This window comes from Camelus bactrianus, chromosome 1 (assembly GCF_048773025.1).
Source record: "Camelus bactrianus isolate YW-2024 breed Bactrian camel chromosome 1, ASM4877302v1, whole genome shotgun sequence".
Classification (NCBI taxonomy): Eukaryota; Metazoa; Chordata; class Mammalia; order Artiodactyla; family Camelidae; genus Camelus; species Camelus bactrianus.
Window position 1 is genome coordinate 132,798,109 of NC_133539.1, and position 19,207 is coordinate 132,817,315.

Here is a 19,207-nt window from a genome sequence, read left to right on the forward strand (position 1 = left end):
AATAAACATTTAAATTCCAAGTATACTTAACTGAAATACTGAAAAGAGAACTGTGGTGGTACAGGAAGGCCCCTAACTCACTTCCCATTATTTCCTGAGAGTAAAAGCTGTGGAAAATTTGGTATATATATTTCATGACCTTTATGCCTATGAGATACATATATATACACATATGAGAAATCAATGTATAGGTGTGTGTATATATGCTTTATTTAAAAATGAGACCATACTATATGTTTTTCTGCAGCTCGCTTTATTCACTCAGGGGTATATCATAGACGTCCTCCCACTCCAGACTCACCCGGTCCTTTCAGATAGATTGGAGGGGTCTCCTGATGTGCGGGTGTCGTCTCTTGTCCACGGACACATTTGGTGGGAGAGTGCTGTGGACAAGGCCCTGGACCACGGTGAAACGCCGGCTCCCTCAGCGCCCGCAGCTCGCCTTGATTTACCGTAACATTGTCTTAATGGTGGACAGTTAAGTTTTCTCCACTTTCCACTGTCAGAAAGAATGTTTGACTTGCATCCTTCTTGTACAGACATTCCTGTGATCTTGTATGTATATTCCTTTAGTTAAGGCTTCTGGAAATTTAGTCCCTGGATGTGACACTTACATTCATCACAGACTCCTTTCAAGTGACTCTAGAAATTCCTTCTCCATTGGGGAATGAAAAAATGCACAATTACTTATGTAACCAATTCTCTATCGCTGGATATTATTTCACTTCAGTTTTTCTTCCCACCTTTGTAAACAGTGCTGTGTAAATGCCCTGATGGATACATCTGTTTGGACTGATTGTTTTTTTTTCTAAAGGAAACGATTCCTAGAAGTGGAGTTGAGTCAGTGTGTATGTACGTTTTTCAGAGTTTACATATCCATTGATATGTCATCCTCTGAAAAAGTCGCTCATGATTTGTTCTCCAACAGATGGACACTAACTAGAATATCTTAAAAATATTCGCCAATATGATAAGCAAAAGTGCTTTTTCATCGTTTTAGTTTGCATTTCATGACCAGTGAAATTTTGAGCTTTTTTCACTCATTAGCCTTTTGAATTTTTTAAAATGAATGATTCATTTTGTCCTTTGCAAACATTTAAGTGAGGGAGCTTCTTGTTGCTTTGTGACAGCTCTTTGTATGTTATGAAAATTTACTTCGTGACTTCATCAACATGTATCACAGAGCTTTTTCTTGTCATTTCTTTCCTTTCATTTTGTTCAGAAAGTTTTTTATTCTTGTTGTGGCTCAAACTACTCTTAAGATAGTAAATGTCTTCCTTGTGGGTTTTATCTTTGACATTCTTAGAAATACTTCCTTATAATGGAATAAATCTCTTCTGTAAGTTTTTTTAATCTCTAAGGTGGTGATTATAATAGTACTTGTTATAGTGAGGAGAAGTTGAGTTAATAAGAGCAAAGGGTTGTATTTGCTGTTATTAGTACTTTTTAATATTTACATCACTATGTGCAATTTATCTTGTGGTCATTATGACAGGAATAGAATTTATTCTTTCTAGGTGATTCTGATTGTCCCAGGACAATTATTGAATTCATACTTTTCTCTTTGATTTGAAATCCCATCTGTACAAAATAATTACATGCACTAGAGTCTCTTTTTGAACTCATGGTTCATTTCTGTCAATCTCCCTTCCTTACTCCAGCACCATATCTTACATATTGTAAAAATTTATTTAATCACTGGCAATCTGATTTTTTTTTTATTCTTTTCATCCATCCCAAATTTTCTTGTCTACTATTATGACTTTATTATTCCTGAAGGGTTCCAAAATATTTTGTTCAAGTTAAAAAAATCAGATTGGAATTTTCATGGGAGTTTTTAGTAAGTTTTGAATTATTCTTAGGAGAACATACATCTTTACAAAACTGCTTTCCTCCATGCAATATGTTTATGTCTCTACATTCATACCTCTTACTTTAACACTCAGTATAGTCCTGAAGTTTCTCCATTTAGAACATGGGCATTATTTTTGAATTTATTCCAGTTTATTGTTTATGTTTTTGTTAATTTTGTGAGAATTTTTTGCTATTATATATTTAAATGCTTAAAACTGACATTTAGAAAGGAAGATTCTGTTTGTCAATACTCAATTTGTAACTTGTCATTTAAAATTGTAAGTATTAAGCACTTGTTCCAGAATCCTTTCTTTTCTGTTTTTAAAAATTTGTTTCCAAGATTTTCAAAATGGTCATAGCTAAGTAGTAGTATAGGTGGGGAGACAGATGGAGAGAGGTAGTGTGGCTCATGTACAGACTGTGAGCAGTTTCATGGCTGCCTTTAGGCTGGAGAAGCCACAGAAGAGCCCAGGTTAGACCGGGGGTGGCTTTGTATGCACTTGAAAGCCAGCTCTCCTGCCTGTATGGTGAAGCCTAGTGGGCGTGGCAGGTAGATGATCAAGGTCCGATGGAGGTCATTGGCTGCACAGAGCGCTGTGTCTGTGAGAACTGGCTAACATTACCATGGGAAATGCTTGGCGCCAGGAACACTGCAGGGGAGCTGGGGAGCCTGTGTGTTAAGGATTTTCCAGTCCTGGGAGTGGGAAGAGCAGACTCTGCATTCAGATCTGAGTTTGAATTCATCCTCTTTAGTTTACTGGTCCTCTGAATTTTGTCAAGTTATACATCCTCTTTGAACTCCTGTTTTCTTGTCTCTCAAAACAGGAGAATTACGGCCTGCTGCTAGAGTGTTTGATCAGTGTAAATGATTTGTGTCTATAAGATGCCACGTACAGCCACAATCTCAGTGAGAAATGGGTTGTCGCCTCTTCTTCTGCAACTCAGTGCTCGATAAGACATCGGGGGAAAGCCAGTCCCTAATTTGTTGTGATGCAATGAGGAACAAAATTAACGTCTTGCCTTTCCCTAGCAGTATTCTTACTTCTTTGTTTCATTTACCTCTTTCCTCCTTTACTCTCCCCTTTCACCTCCTCCACCAAAAGAGACTGAGACTGAGAACACTAGATTCAAATTACTTTAAATGTTGGCTCATCCCCATGAAATTACAGTGAAATTAAAAATAATCTGTACACATACCAGACATGATTATATTTGATTTACACACACACACACACACACACACACACACACACACACACACAATCAGGCTACCTCCCATTTGCTGAGGGAGAAGGACCACTTTTTCTGAGTTTTCATTCACTGAGCGTGAGAGCAAAGTCTCTTAAGCAGAAATTCGCCTGGCTTCTTGCATGGTTTTTTAAATTGGATTTCTGCTTTGTGTCCACAGAAATAGACTCCTATTAGAAGAGGGGAAGTGGAGACATAGATATTCTGCTGAGATATTGGTGTCATCATATTTGAGTTGGAAAGGACTTACGACAGCATAGAGTCGTACCTTTTTATGGGTGAGAATCCATGATAGTGTAACTTGGACAAGAACCCGGGTCTTCTGTCTTCATGTCCACGCGGATGAAGAGGCAACTGGGTGGGGGATGGCAGGGATCCTTACTTGAGTTCCGGGGTCTTGCTAGTTTCCATTGTTCAGCTGCCTTTAGTTTATGTCCATGTGGCCTCTCATGGGAAGGTCACTCTATCCTGATAGATTGAGTTTCTAATCAGCAAAAAGTTCTGGACCCACTCATGTTTCCCAGAGATTTTCTGCTGACATGCTGACAGTTTATATACATGAGATCTTAGAAACTGCTGGATATAAAATCCTTATTGTTATCATTTGCCCTCGAGTTCCACAGGAATGGGGTGCTGTCTCAGGCTGTCTAAGGCCAGCTCTGAACAAAGATAGGGTGATAGGCGGTGCAGCTGGACACTCCCCAGTCGAATGGGATTTCCACCTTAGTTTTTAGAATCAGGCAGATGAGTTCAAATCTTACCTTTACCAGTTATTAGCTTTGTGACCTTGAGGAAGAAACTTTACTTTTTTGGGGACAAATTTTCTTTATCCGTAAATAAGTTCAGTATTTATTTTAGGGTTTTTGTTTTAGAATTGAATGAGCTAATTCCCTCATTTATTCCTAAAATACTGATCACATGGTTCTATGCTGGTGACCTAGTGGTTGATTACTAAGGGACTCAGTAGTGAGAATGTGGGTGAGGCTCCCTGGATAATAGAGCTTATATTCCATGATATGCTTGTAAAAGACTGGATTGCAGTGGATTTTTAGTAAATGTCCATTCTTTTCCTAATCCCCATTGATTGTGTATATATCTTTATACTAATATATGAACAATTTTTTATTGCAATATAAGTCTTATTGTAGTATTTAAAGTATGTAGCTATAACAAAAATACGTGAAATAAAATGATTTGACTTTTATTTTCTTTTCAATAAACAAAACAAAATAAAATAGAAAAGAAAAGAAAAAGTTTTGAAGGAGTAGAAATAATTTTATTTCCGTGTAATCGACTCCCTATGTTAGGTTTTTCCATTGTGTTCTTAAACAGCATATAAAATTGACAGGTTTTGACTTCAGTGTTGATAGCTGGGTGAGTATAGTTTCTTTTTGTGGTTGTCTTTGATGAATTATTTGCACTAGATCATAAATAATGTGCATGTTACATATTGGAAACGAGGAAAGAGTGGAGACATACTACCTCCAATGCAGTCGTTTTGTTACCGAGTCCAAACTCATTCTGCTCACCAAGTGACAGGCCAATAAACTGGGAGATGAGGTGTTGGAGCAAGGAATAGTGACTTTATTTGCAAAGCTGGCAGACCCAGAAGATGGCAGACTGATGTCCTGAAGAACCATTTTCCCCAAGTCAGAATTGAGTCTCCTTTTATACTAAAAAGGGGTGGGGCTGCAGTTGGTTGTTGGAAACTTCTTGTTGTATGAATTGCTTGTCCTTTGAATCCGCTGTTCTTGCAGCTGTCCATGTGGATCAAATCATGTTGCCATTGTAATACCTCCAAAAGTAAAACAAAGTTATTCTCTATTTTGCAACTTGCCATCTCTACATAAGTGCAGATTAGTTAGCATCCTTCAAGATCACGGCCAGGAGAAGAGGCTGTCCTGGATATTTCAGTCTAAAGGCAACTTTCTTTTACAAATGGTGCAGAGATAGCAAGTCTGAGCCTAGAAAACAGGACACAGGTTTAAAGCCAAAGGAACAGACCTAACATTGGGTCAAAATTGTTCTTTTCTATTACAATTCCCTTTTCCGCTTCATAGATAATTTTAGTAAGAAACATGAGCAATTTTGTATTTTTGCTTCTTAATAACCGATAAGTGGGCCAACTATATTTTTGTGAGCAGGGATGCTGTGCGGGCATAGGGGTCACAGCAAACTCTTGTTGGGGGTGGCCGACCCTGGAACATGTCTGATGCCCCGTGAGTGTTGGTGAGGGTCCCCTAGCCAGCGGCTCTCTTCAGGAGGCAGCATATGGGCATTGATATCTGGAGACCTCATTTTCGGCTGCAGGAAATTTTTTAGATACTGCGATTGAAAAATCACTCCAGCTGGGGATAATTAGGGAAAAAAGGAAAAGTAAAAGGGTTTGGAGTAGAGTAGAAGAGAAGGACATCAGATCACGGAGCCTGAGTGCTTGGCAGTGGGGCTTCGGGGGAGAGGGGAGCAGACGTGGGGAGGGGCCTGGCACCGGAACCAGCTCCTGCACCTGTCAACATGCCCAAGCCACATAGCTTTTAATTGGGCCACCTCTCTGGGCTGGATGTCACCCTGTGCAGAACCTTGAGAATCGAAGGTAAGGGGTGGGCAGCACTCACCTAGGGGTCACTGTAGATTTCGGTCAAGTCCACAGTGCCTTTTCTGTTCATGTGTCTTCACTTGTCCTTTATCTCAGGATCTGAGGAGGAGGAGAAAGGAACTCAGATAGAGATCCAGGAAGATATCCAACTGTGTTAAGAGAGGACAGACACAGTGACACGGGGAGCGAGGACACTTGCAGCAAAGTAAAATGACTTCACAACTATTGCTTCAGAGCTGCAGGTGTGAGAGAGCCTAAGCCTGTTTCAGAGTGCAGGGGACAAGCGGAAAGGAATGGCAAAATTTCCACTGAAAATTGAAATTTTGTTAAATAGCCTGCTACTGTTGCTTGTATCACTTGAATGAATGCAGGCATATTTCTGTGGGCATTTATAGGTTCACTCAACCCCACCAGCCCCTCTTGCCCCCATCGGGGATGGGATTTCTCAAGCACAGTGCACCTCCTGCTTCGGTGGGCCACGCTTCGGGTCCTCGCCTGGGGCCGGGCTGCTGCAAGGCACTGAGTCCCTGAGGCACGGCTGTGATACACGACAGGAACATCTCTGCTATCGACTGAGGGCCTCCTTTTCCCCCTGCAGTGTAAGAATTCCGGTGACTGAGTTAGAAGCATGCTTCCAAGCTGTCCGTGTCCTCGGCATCCAGAAGCGGAGCCTGGAAGCTTCCGAATTTCTCCAGAATGCAGTCTACATTCACCTTCGGCAGGTGAGTGTATGTCCTTACACAAGTGGAGGAATTACTGCAGTTTTCCTGGAACTTACTCACCACTAGTCCATCTGATTTTTCTGTGCTAGGATTCAGTATGGCCTGCTAAAAAATCTGGAGTCAGATTTTGAAACCCTGATGAAGAGGATTATTTATTTTATTTCACTATATGATAATCTTTTACTTTCAAAATTCAGAATTTTTGGTTCTTTCAGGCATTTTTGGGGGGGTTGGCAAAACAAATTTGCTCTTACCGTCTTTGCGACCTGTTGCTTTGTGCCTCTCACCTGTCTTCTGTCACTTGTGAGGCAGTTCCATTTGTGACCCTGTCCGTGTTGTTCATGTTATACAACATAAAGTCTGTAAAAGTACAGTCCCTTTTACTCCGAAGACATTCCACAAATAACTCCTTAAATCTGGGTGTTGTTTTAAGAAGACAGAATCATTAGAACATGTACTTGCAGGTTGCTAGTGCAAAATCCCCAAATCAATAGTCTAGCTCAACATCTAAAATCTTTCTAATCTACCTTGGATTTGTATGGATAAGTGAAGCAATTTGCTAAGAATTGAACACCAGGGTTAGAATACAGGATGGTGTAGCTCAGCAGGTCCTCCTGAGCCAGCGCTGTGCCAGAGGGCGGGGCCGAGGGAGAGGGCGGGGCTTAGGGAAAGAGGAGGGCCAAGGAGGAGGGGGGTCCTGCCCTCCCTGAGCTGACAGTTTCATGGCAAACACCTTCACCATGTGAAGAACTTGGAGTTTCTTCTAAGAACACTAGGTTTGAAAAGAGTCATAAAAGAACGGGAGTGACAAAATCCAATTTGTGTCAAGTAGGGGAGAGCAGCTGGAAGGCCACTTGGGAGACTCGTGAGTCCAGGTGGGCAGCGTTGGTGGCTTCTACCTGAGCGGTGGGACAGTCAGTGGGACAGTCACCGGGAAAAAACGAACAGATTTTAGGCATGTTTAGATGGTAAAAAGGAAAGGATGAATGATGTCTGTGAAGGTAGGATGGAGTAAGGCCCAGGTTTCTGGGTGGATTAATGAGGTAAATGATGGTCCTGCTCTGCTCTGAGCAGGGAAAGCTGCAGAGGGAGCTTTGGGGGAACGCTGATGAGTTCAGCTGTGGATAAAGTGAAAGGCTGTTATATGTGTGGTCTGGGAGCTCAGGTGAGAGCCAGTAGCGAGTAGGGGGAGGGGAGAGAGACGTTCAAATCATTTTGTCTTGTGAGCATACAAATAATTATGAGTAATGATACACTTACGCCTCTATATTCTGGATTTAACACCCATTAACATTTTGTTATATTGACTGCAGAGGTTCCTAATATTTTTTAATAGAAATAAAATAAATAGAAACAAAATAGTGGAGTTAATAAACATCTTAGAGTTGATGTGTGTCCTTCTATGTATTTTGATACCTCATCTGTTTATAACCATAATCTATAAAAAGTTAACTAGTTTAGCATAAGTGTTAAACAGAGGGACGTGACACACAGTTTTGGGGCTTGAAGCTGATCTTCTCGGGCAAATTATGTAGCCTCTCTGTACCTTTGTTCCATCTTCTGTGACTGCCCCCGGGCCCCTCATCACAGATGATTTCCTAGACTAGATGATGGGAGGGAGGCTGCTGAAGGGGCTAAGAAGTGGCAACTGCTAGGAACACTTAAGAGAGAGACAAAAAGAGATTAAAGTCAATAAACTCAGTACAAACAAATACTCTCAAAAGAGAAAGAATCCTGCAGTGTTTTGAGCGACTTAGCATAAGGGAAACGAAATCACGTGGACCCAAAACTCTTGAGCATGTGAGTAATGTGGGTGGGAATGTGTCATCAGAAAAGGGTTGAGAAAAGGTCTTTTGGTTTCCCTTGACGTTTCCATTAAGGATGGGGAGCAGAAGTGAAAACCCTCAGCTTCAGTGGAAGCTGCTGTTTTGTGTGAAACTGACCAAACTTTGGAGACCAGTCATCAGCGGTGCTGGCAAATGAAGAGATTTCGGGATTGGGTGGGGCACTTGCTGTGACTTCCAGGTGACCTACTGGCTGGGGGCTGTGAGGCGGGCAGTAGGTTTGCAGGGAGACCCGGGCATAATCCCTGGCTCTGAGGCTGCTGGTCTGACTAGCAGACCTGGGCACAGGCAGTCCTAATGGGGCAGCTCGGGATGTGGCCTCGGACACCTGCCGTGCTGAAGGGGAGAAGAGCGCTTCCCAGAGGGGGTGTCCCTGCGGAGAGTGGAAACGTCCTCCTGCAGGGAAGGAAGAGCCTCTGAGCAGGGTGCTGGTTGCACAGGCAAGACCACCCTGAGCACTGAGGGTTTGGGGAGCCGGAAGTCACACAGTGGCCCGAGCAGCCTTGTTCCTGAGAAACTAGAGGGAGATGAGGCTGAAAAGTCAGGCTAGGGTCAGACACTGTGGTGGGTTATGAGTGACAGAAAAGGACTGGTCAGGCAGGCACGAGAGAACCCTGTGGGTGTCCCAGCTGGAGCGTCACGCCAGAGGGTGGAGCTGAGTTATAGACTTTGCAACTTATTAGCTGTGTGACTTTGAGCAAGATCACCCCACCTCTCTATATATACCTTCATCTGTAAAATGACACAGTGATAAGCTCGTGTCATCAGAAGGCTTAGTTTAGCTCTGATCCTCTGTGTCCAGTCCTGTCAGTGCTGCCCTGCAAGTTTCTGCAGTGGCTGCTCTTACCCTGAGATGGGAGGGCATAGAGGGACTTTGTAGCGCCCGAGGGCAGGAAGGGGTTGCTTTAAAAACAGACATGTAGCCGCCTGCAGCTGTAGGCCTGCAGGCAGTTTGGTTGATGGTCCTGGAGAGGACTTTGGAGGCCTTAGCATCGTCATAAGACTTGTTTTCCCTTGGGGGCCGGAATTGCCTATGCAGATTAATGTGGAAAATTTGGGCTTCTGGCAAAGCTGTTTTCAGAAATGGTAATATACATAACATATCGTAGAAAATATAATGCTTTTATTTAATCTGTGGGACTTTGCAGCTGTTGGGAACACCTCTGTTGGCCTGGTCTCCACGGAGGACACTAGGGGTCGGCAGAGCGTGCGGGAGGGCAGGTAGCCTGCAGTGCTGCTGCGGGGTGTTCTCCCGAGTAGAGCACTCTGCTGAGTTGACTCTTCTCTGAGTTTGGTTGCCAGATGAGCAGACAGCAAATTAATGAGTTCTGGTGGGATTGTATAATGACAGAAAGAAAGAGGGACCCGTAGTTTTTCTGGACTAGAACACGCTTTTGGTTCCTGATCCAGTGTGTTCCATTACAGAATTGATGAGTTGTGTCTATTCTGGGACTTGTCGACTGAAAGAAATGTGTAGCCTGAAAGTTTAGAGTTACACTTTATTAGGCGGGAGGACTCGAGGCGGGATGACAGCCTTCAAATCTGTCTGAGGGACTGCTCCCAAGAAGTAGGGGAGGAACTAGGATTATATAGGAGCTTTACAACAAAGACCAGGGAGTTGGAACAATAAAAGATTGCTTTTTATCTAAAGAAATCCAGGCATCTCAAGTTAAAGAATTTAGTGCCTTTGTATGTATCATTTGACCTCACTGGATTCATTCTTTAGACAAGCACCTAGCTATCTAGGGCAATTATCCTGTCTTCTTATTCTCAGTCTGTTCAGAGGGCAGCATTGTGAGTGGCTGTAGAGGCTGGGCTTCAGGTCTGTCCGCGCTGGGGGGTGGCGGCAGCCTTGATGACTTGGTTTCAGCATTCTTTGTTTACTGAAATGGTTGTAGTATTTTAATTCACATTGTAGTATTTTCATTCACAGACTGATTGTGGATAATCTGGAATCTTGCAAAGGAAACGAGATGGAATTACTGCAGGTACCTTCTACTTTAATAAGCCGTGTGCAAACATAAACATGGAGGAAGCATACATTTGAATTTGGTGGTGTAGGGAAGGGTTTCTGCACATTACAGGAGAACGCAAGGCAGAATATCTCTTCTTTGTTGGCAGGGATGTGGGTCAACCTGTCTTTTCTGTAGCGGTTTCTGAGAGCACTTTATGGTAATTAACAAACATTGACAAACGGTGGCACACTTTGCATTTAAGAGCTGACCTGTGCAAACGTGTATTGGAGAGGTGGATTTCATAGGCAAGTGGTGAGGTGGATTGGAGAGAGGTGTAGCCCAGGCCTGGGCTCAGATTCAGGTTTAAATCGCCATTTCCTCACCAAAGGACCTTGGACTAGAGTGTAACGTCCATTAAACTGTTGGTGAATCTGTGAAATATGCATTATAATATTCGTTTCTTCCTGGGTTTGTTGTAAGTTTTAAACAGTATTATAACACACATGAAACACTTAACAGGCACTTAGCAGTGTTTACTGTGTCCTTCCGCCCCGCTTAGCGTGTGTTACAGCCGTAAAGGTAGCATGTGCCTGTTGAGGACGTACTGGTAGCCGCTTGAATAGGTTGTGAATTTGGTGATTTCCTTTAATCCTTGAAACTCTACATGCCATGGGCAGTTATTTTCATGAACAGATGAGGAATCTTAGGGTAAAGAAGACGGTGTAATTTGCCCAAAGTCAGACCATAATTTTGGGTGCAGGGGCCTCTGTTCAGCATGGGCCCCTGGGATTTCTGCCCTCTCCGTTCAGCACCAGAGCCAGACGTGGAGTCGCCTGTCTCCCAGCCCAGAATATCCGGCAGGCAGCAACACAAACCTGGACCTGTTCTGCTTAAGCAAAAACTCCGGAGGGGAGGCAGGTACTAAAGTGATAAATGTAAAAACAGACGACTGCAAACTGTTATCAGCTCAGAGAAGGAAAGGAACACGCCTCGCCGTGCAGAGCTGGGAGCTTTCCCTTCAGGGCTGCTCTGGGGGCGTTCATTTCAGCTAAACAAACTCAGCTCCTGCACCAAGGCATGAAGGCAGGGTGCATGTAACCAGGCTGACTGTGCCTCGTTGATCATATTCATTCCTAATCCAGTGTCAGCTGTCACGGGCACTTACCTAGTAAACAGATGTCGGCCATAATCATCACGCACTTTGCTTGGTAGTTTTATTGGCCCCACTTTTGAGATGAGGTAATTGAAGCTGGGGAGTTTGCTGCATGCCCGTGATTACCTTGGAAATACCCCTACTGGTCTTTCAACCTAGACTGGTGTGGCTGTTACATCCCAGCCCTGTGAATGGCATCGTGTAGCTTGTACCAAGTGGCCCAAATGACTGACATTGATTTTCTTAATCCGTAGGAAATGGTATGTGACAATAAGAGAAAAGGTGGTAAGAAATTCTTTGGAAAACTAGAACAAAACCCAATACTTCCCCAGCTGGGGTAGCGTACCCAGTGTCACTCATCCCACTCACAGCCTGGCACCTCCTCCCTCCCGACTCCGTGTTCAGAAGCCACTCTGAGCCTTCGAAGAACATTTTGCCTCGTGACACTGTTGACTAAGACCTATGACCTCTCTGTCCCTGGTTTACTCTCTCTTCAAGGCCATTTAAATTTTATGCAGGCTCCTCCACTCCGATGTAAGAAAAGACTCTTTAAACTTCTTGATGAAGCTCCTTAATGAAGATCTTGTGAAGGAAACCTAGTCAAAACCTGGGAGGTATGCACACAGTGACTGCATGCAACCTCAGCACTTTGTGAAGTTCAGAATCAGAGGGGTGGGAGACTCAGGAAAGGCTTTTTAAGGTAGAAAGGGGAAAGTGAAAGGATGCAGGCTGTGTGAGACTGAAATATCTCGGTCCCAGCCAGCAAGGCACCTGCGTTCAGAATGGTGTATGGGGAGTACAGAGTTCTCACAAAAAAGAAGTGGTGGGATGGGAGGGAGGACAGATAGATTCTTTACTAGGGAAGGAAAAAGTGGGCTGAAAATTTCCTGGTTGAATAAGAGGACTGTGACATGATGTGCTTGCATTTTGGAGAGAAGGGTTTTGTGGGGACAGGCCTAGGAGAACGCTCTCTGGCTGGGGAGTCAGCACAACAGAGAACCACAGAGAACCGGGCTGACCTCAGGGCCCCTGCTGGGGGAGGGGCTGCCCGCCATTTTGGTCCTGGGGGCTACTTCTGTCCCTTAGCTGGGGCCTCAGAGCTCCCTTCACATCCCAGTCCTGTTGATACAAGAAAACATATGTGGGGCATGGGAAGGGCTGTGTCCCAGGCTTTGGTTGAGCCCCTGGAATGTTCCCCACCAGACGTGGGTCCTTGGCTTCATGCAGGAAAGGTTTCAAAAGCAACTGTTGAGTAAAGGTAGATTTATTCACAGAGACACATTGAAAGGCAGGAGAAATTCCACGAGGTGTGGGGGTTGGGTGCTCAGATTAAAAGTAGGTACACACTCCACAGACAAAGTGTGGGCCTTCTCCGAAGAGGGAGAGAGAGTGATGACCGCGAGGTGGAGCTGTGTTGCTGGTTTTCATGGGCTTGGTTGTTTTATATGCTAATAATTAGAAGGAGCAGCCTAAGGGCAAGGGGCTGGGATTTCCAGGGATTTGGCCATTTCCCACCCTTTGACCTTTTGTGGCTAGCCTTGGGATGGCCATGGTGCCTTGGGGCATGTTATTCACCATGTTACTATTACAACGGGTGTATAATGAAGCTCAAGATCTGCTAGAAGTAAAATCTCTTCATCCTGAGCCTCAAGGCCTACTGGGGGTTGAATCCTTCACCATTTTGATGTTAATTGCTGTGGCCTTCATTGAATGGCTGTGCTCTGGCCCCTTCCATCCTGTCTCACTGTGTTGACACAGAGAGAGCAAAGGCCGGGCCCTACCTGTGCTCCTGCATTTAACAGGGAGAGGGGTGGGGTGGGCTGAGGATGACTCTGAGTGGTGAGAAGGATGTTTCAGATTTTCCCACGTGGGACATGGGGACGTGCCAGCAGCCACCGCAGATTTATCTCACGGGCATTATCGCTTGTGTCACTCATCTTTTTCTATTTTTCTTTCTTTTTTTTTTTCAAGTATTTAATCTAAATTTAACATCAGGTTTTCTTAGGAAAGAAATTTCTCTTTTTCTTTTCATTGGGGCTCTTTTGGGGGGGGTAGGTAATTAGGTGTATTTATCTGTTAGAGGAGGCCCTGGCGGTTGAACCCGGGACCCCGTGCACGCTAAGAACATGCTCTACCACTGAGCTCTACCACCCGCCCCATCATCTTTTACTTTTTGCTTTAGCTGCCAAGAATCTTACGGCTGAATTTCTAGTTGGCCTTTAACACTTACCCTGACTTCATGGCATTCGTTTTTATGAGTTTACTTCCCCCTGGTTTCATTTAAGTATTGAATCTCCATTTTCTTTTCACTCTAACTTTTGTCTTTTTGTTGTTATGGTTGTTAAGCTGTGTTAAAAATTGTTTAATTTCTCTTTTAGCAGGAGGCTGAAAGTAAATAAATATGTAAACAAACTTATCACACTTAAATGTTTTATACATTCTAAGCTGTTTATTAGTTACTTAAAAACCGAATTGAATACTGAAGTGATAACATTTTAAAATTATTTTTTAACATTTTATAAAATTATAGCTGATTTACAATATGATATAAGTTTCAGGTGTACAATAGTTGCACAATTTTTATTGTTATGCTCCATTTATAGTTATTGTAAAACATTGGCTATATTCCCTGTGTCGTAAGATACATCCCTGTAGCGTGTTTATGTTACATGGAGCAGTTTGTATAAGAAAGTTGGGTAATACAAAGTCTGGGGCGTGGCTCTGTCTAACCCATGTTCCCGGTCACCCTTCCTGTCAGAGCCCAGGCCCTCACTCCTTTCTGCAGGGGAGCACCTGGAGGCAGCCCTCATCAGCGCTGGCACCACCCTCTGAGTGGCAGTGACAGCAGTGACTGTGTGTGGACGTGCAAAGTGTTGTTCCAGGAGCTTTACATGCATTTCTGCATTTAATAATTAAAGCCCTCCTGTGAGGAATCATTTTAGGTTTTTAATGAATAATACATTTTATTTTGATTTTGAGAGTTCAAACTTCCAGAAAATTTACTGGAATAGTACAATAAAGGCTTAGATACAGTTCACCTAAAAGGGCACTGTTTGCCCTTTTGTGTCTGGCTTATTTTAGTATAAATTTCAAGGTTCATCCATGTTGTAGCCTCAGTCAGTACTTTAATCTTTTGGTTTTATAATATCCTTTTTCTTTTTTTTTTTGTTTTTTCTCTATTTAAAAATATTTTCATTGAATTCTAGTCAGTTTATAATGTTACGTCAGTTTATAATTTTGCATCAGTTTCTTGTGTACAGCACAACACTTCATTTATATAGGAACATACATGTATTCATTTTCATATTCTTTTTCAACATAAGTTACTATAAGTTATTAAATATATTCTCCTGTGCTATACAGTATAAACTTGCTGTTTACTCTATACATACTCAGTATCTGCAAATCTTGAACTCCCAATTTATTTCTTCCCACACCCTCTCCCCTCTGGTAACCATAGTTTGGTTTCTATGTCTTTGTGTCTGTTTCTGTTCTGTAGATAAGTTTATCTTTTTGTTTGTTTGTTTTTTTAGATTCCACATGTGAGCGATCTCATATGGTATTTTTCTTTCTCTTTCTGGCTTACTTCACTTAGAATGACATTCTCCACGTCCATTCATGTTTCTACAAATGGCATTATTTTATTATTTTTTTTATGGCTGAATAGTAGTCTATTGTACAAATATACTACAACCTCTTTATCCAGTCATCTGTCAGTGGACATTTAGGTTGTTTCCATGTCTTGCTATTGAAAATAGTGCTGCTCTGAATATTGGGGTGTAGGTATCTTTTTGAATTACTATTCCTTCTGGATATATGCCCAGGAGTGGGATTGCTGGGTCATATGGGAGGTCAATGTTTTGTCTTTTGAGGAACCTCTGTACTGTTTTCCACAATGGCTCCACCAAACTGCAACCACAGTGTAGGAGAGTTCCCTATTCTCCACAGCCTCTCCAGCATTTATTGTTTGTGAACTTCTGAATGATGCCTATTCTGACTGGTGAGATGTGATATTTGATTGCAGTTTTGATTTGCATTTCTCTGATAAAGATATTGAGCATTTTTTCATGTGCCTATTGGCCATTTGTATGTCTTCATTGGAGAAAAGCTTCTTTAGGCCTTCTGCCCATTTTTGAATTGAATTGTTTGTTTTTCTTTCTTATCAAGTGTAAAAGGTGTTATATATTCTGGGAATTAAGCCCTTGTCAGTCTCATTTATTGCAACTATTTTCTCCCATTCCATAGGTTGTCTTTTAGTTTTGCTTACTGTTTCCTTTGCTGTGCAAAACCTTGTAAGTTTAATTACATCCCACTTGTATATTTTTGCTTGTATTTCTATTGCTTGAGTAGACTGCTCTAGGAGAACATTGCTGAGATGTATGTCAGATATTTTGCCTATGTTTTCTTCTAAGACGTTTATAGTGTCTTGTCTACGTGTTTAAGTCTTTAAGCCATTTTGAATTTATTTTTGTGTATGCTGTGAGGGAGTAGTCTAACTTCATTCATTTACATGCAGCTGTCCAGTTATCCCTACACCATTTGCTGAAGAGGCTGTCTTTACTCCATTGTATGTTCTCACCTCCTTTGTCAAAGATTCAATGACCAAAAGTTTGTGGGCCTATTCTTGGTAATTTTGTTTATCCGTTCATTGATGGATGGATATTGTTTGTAACCTTTGTCTACTCTGAATGATACTGCCATGAATATTGATGTGCAAGTTTTTGTGAGAATATGTTTTCATTCTGTTGGCTGTAGAGTTGGCCCGCCATATCTGTAATTTCCACTTCATGGATCCAGATGGCTGATTGTAAAGGGACTCGAACATCCTTGGATTATGGTATCCAGGGTGGGGGGTTCCTGAAACCAACCCCCCGAGGATACTGAGGGATGACTCTACATGTAGGAGTGGAATTGCTGAGCCATATAACTCTAACCTTTTGAGGAAACACCAGACTTCTCCAAAGAAGCTGCACCATTGTCCCTTTCCACTGGCCGCAAATGAGGTATCTCTGCCTCCTCAACGACACTTGTTATTGTCCATGTTTTGATTAAAACCGTCCTAGTGGGTGTAAAATGAGAACTCATTTTGATTTTGATTTGGCTAGTGATGCTGAGCTTCTTTTCATGTGCTTATCGGCCATTTGTGTATTTATTTAAATCCTTGGCAAATTTAAACATTGGGTCGATTTTCTTTGTATTGTTCAGTTGTAAGCATTTTTTATATATCCTGAATACTAGTCTCTTCTTAGATACATGCTTTGCAAAATTTTTCTCCTATTCTGCAGATTGTCCTTTCACTTTAGTTTTTTTAAGCATTAAAACAATTTCTTTACAGGGGAGGTAATTAGATGTATTGATTTATTTTATTTTTCTTGCTAAGCATGCACTCTGTCACTTGATATACCCCCTTCCCCTGTCATTTCACTTTCTTGATGATGTAATTTGTAACAAAAAGGTTTTAACTTTCATGAAGTCCAGTTTATCTGCTTTTTTCTTCTATCACTTGTGCTCTTCGTATTGTATCTAGGAAACCAAAGCCTATCCTAGGACCACAAAGATTTATACTGTGTCTTCTTTTAGAAAGTTTATAGGTTTAGTTTTTACGTTTCTGTCTGTGATCAATTTTGAATTAATTTTTATTTATTTAAAATATGGGGGTCCAGATTCCAGATTCATTCTTTTGCCTGCAGATACTCAGCACTCCCTGCACCATTTGTTGAATAGACTATTCTTTCAATGGAGTGTTGTTGACACCCTTGTGGAAAACTGACTGTAAATGTAAGTTTTTCCCCCTGGGTTTTTATTATGTCTCATAGATTTATTTACCCAAACTTATGCCAGTACCATTCTGACTTAGTACTATAGCTTTAGTACCCTTTAAAGTGAGTCCTCCAACTTTTCTCTGCTTTTTCAAGATTGTTTTGGCTGACCTGGGCCCCTTGCACTTCCATATGAATTTTGGGATCACTTTTTCAATTTTTGCAAAGAAGTCAGCTGGAATATTGATAAGGATTCCACTGAATATGTAACTCACTTTGGGGAGTCTTAACATTTTTAACAATATTGTCTACCATTCCATGAACATGGGATGTGTTCCATATATGTAGATCTTTTAAGTATTATTTTGATGATACATCAAAATATTCAATGTACAAATCTTGTAAATTTTTGTTAAATGTATCTCTCATTTTATTTTTAATGCTGTTGTAAATGGAAAGGCTGAGCTTCTTGAGGGTAGGACTATATATTAATTTGTTTATTTCTAGGATTTCTACACAGCAAATACTCTAGGTTTATATTTGCTACATAAATCTATCCACAACTCTTCCCACCCCCGTGTTATAAGAAACCAAGACCCAGGTTAAGCTACCTGAACACCTATGTGGAAGTGAGAAATGAGACCCTTGGGTGGGGCTTTGTGAAGATGATACTGAGAGCTTATTTAGGATGGCTTCATCTTAAATTCCTTTAAACAACACTTTTGGTGTAGTCAGATACATTAAGATCATGCCCTTTTGATGTGCAGAGGAGCTAAGACTATCATTTTCAAATAATTTCTAGTGAGAGTGTTGTACTTGAAATCAAATTTGCATCAATCTTTGAAGATATATGTTTCAGGAATTTTGACTAAAGAACACCTGTCTTTATTCATTAATGACAACTAAATTCTCAAGCAACATGTAAGAGTTTGAGCAAACTGCCCCAGCCCCGTAGTGCTGGTTGGCTGCAGCTGTAACTGGAGTCAGTGCTTACCTCTCCCAGCACGCTTGGGCTGATCTGCTCAAAGGTGTTCGTCCAAATGTTTGTCTGTAGTCTGTTGGACAAAGCCATAAAACATTGAGTTAAGGTTGCTGGAATGCAATATATTCCTATTAATATTAAGTAAGCACATATTGAGTGCTTACTGTATGTTGGGAATTGTCCCTCAGCCTCACATGTATATTATTTCACTTAAAACTTCATATATTTCCTTGTTATTCTCACTTTACAGATAAGGAGACTGAGAATTAGGTCTTCTGTATTTTGGATGGAGCTCATTATCAATGACAGGAAGTTGTAAGGAAAAAGATATTGATTCATCCTGAGAAAATATTTTTCTGACCGTCAGCAGTGAAGAGGGTGAACACTGAAGAAGGTGATCATTGTTTGAGTGAGACGAGCCCCGGATTGTACGGAGTCAGCATCCCTGTCCTGGACACGGCACGTGTAGATCTGTGTGGTGGGTGAGGCGGCGAGGCCGCGCAGGGAACGCGGATGCCGGGCCATTGGGCTGTGCTCAGGCCTGGTGGGGCTTTCTCCTAAGGGCAGTGGACCGTCATTGACAGATCTTAAGTAGGGGAGTGGGGTGCTCTCGTAGATCACTTTTGTCTTGTAGAATGCTTAGAAACATTTAGAAGGCTCTGCAGGAGGTGATGTGATGAGTCAGATTAGGGTGGCTGCCAGGTGTAGGAGTGTAGAATTTTGAAGTGGTTTTCAGTCCCAGTTTTGTGGCTGAGTAGCTGTGTCACTTTGGATGATGCACTCAAGGAAGTAAACAATTTATCTAATCAATTGAAGAAGTGATGTACCGACCTCCCAGGACTGCTGTGGCGATCCAGTGAGATAACGTGTGCACAGTGTGCAGCGTGGTCCCCAGCACACAGTCAGTGCTGAGTGAGTGCCAGTGAGTACCTGGTAGGTCAGGTGTGGGTGGTGGGACTCGGTGACTGAGGAAATCTGGGCCCTGAAGGTGGGGTCCAGTCACATCTGTGAGTGATGGGCCTGAGCTGGGAGAGGCAGGGAGACCTTGCCCCCCGACCAGGGGCCCTGGGTAGGACGGCTATGGGAGGAGCACC

General features: G+C 42.3%; 1 long non-coding RNA gene across 11 annotated transcripts in view; it reads left to right on the forward strand.

The window, feature by feature from the left end:
* The window catches only part of LOC141579039 (uncharacterized), a 112,255-nt gene that overhangs the window by 27,114 nt on the left and 65,934 nt on the right, over positions 1–19,207 (forward strand). For all 11 annotated transcript variants that reach the window (XR_012509959.1, XR_012509961.1, XR_012509965.1 and 8 more), the window contains one exon: positions 6,297–6,420. This is a non-coding gene — a long non-coding RNA (uncharacterized LOC141579039). The remainder of the gene's footprint in view (positions 1–6,296; positions 6,421–19,207) is intronic.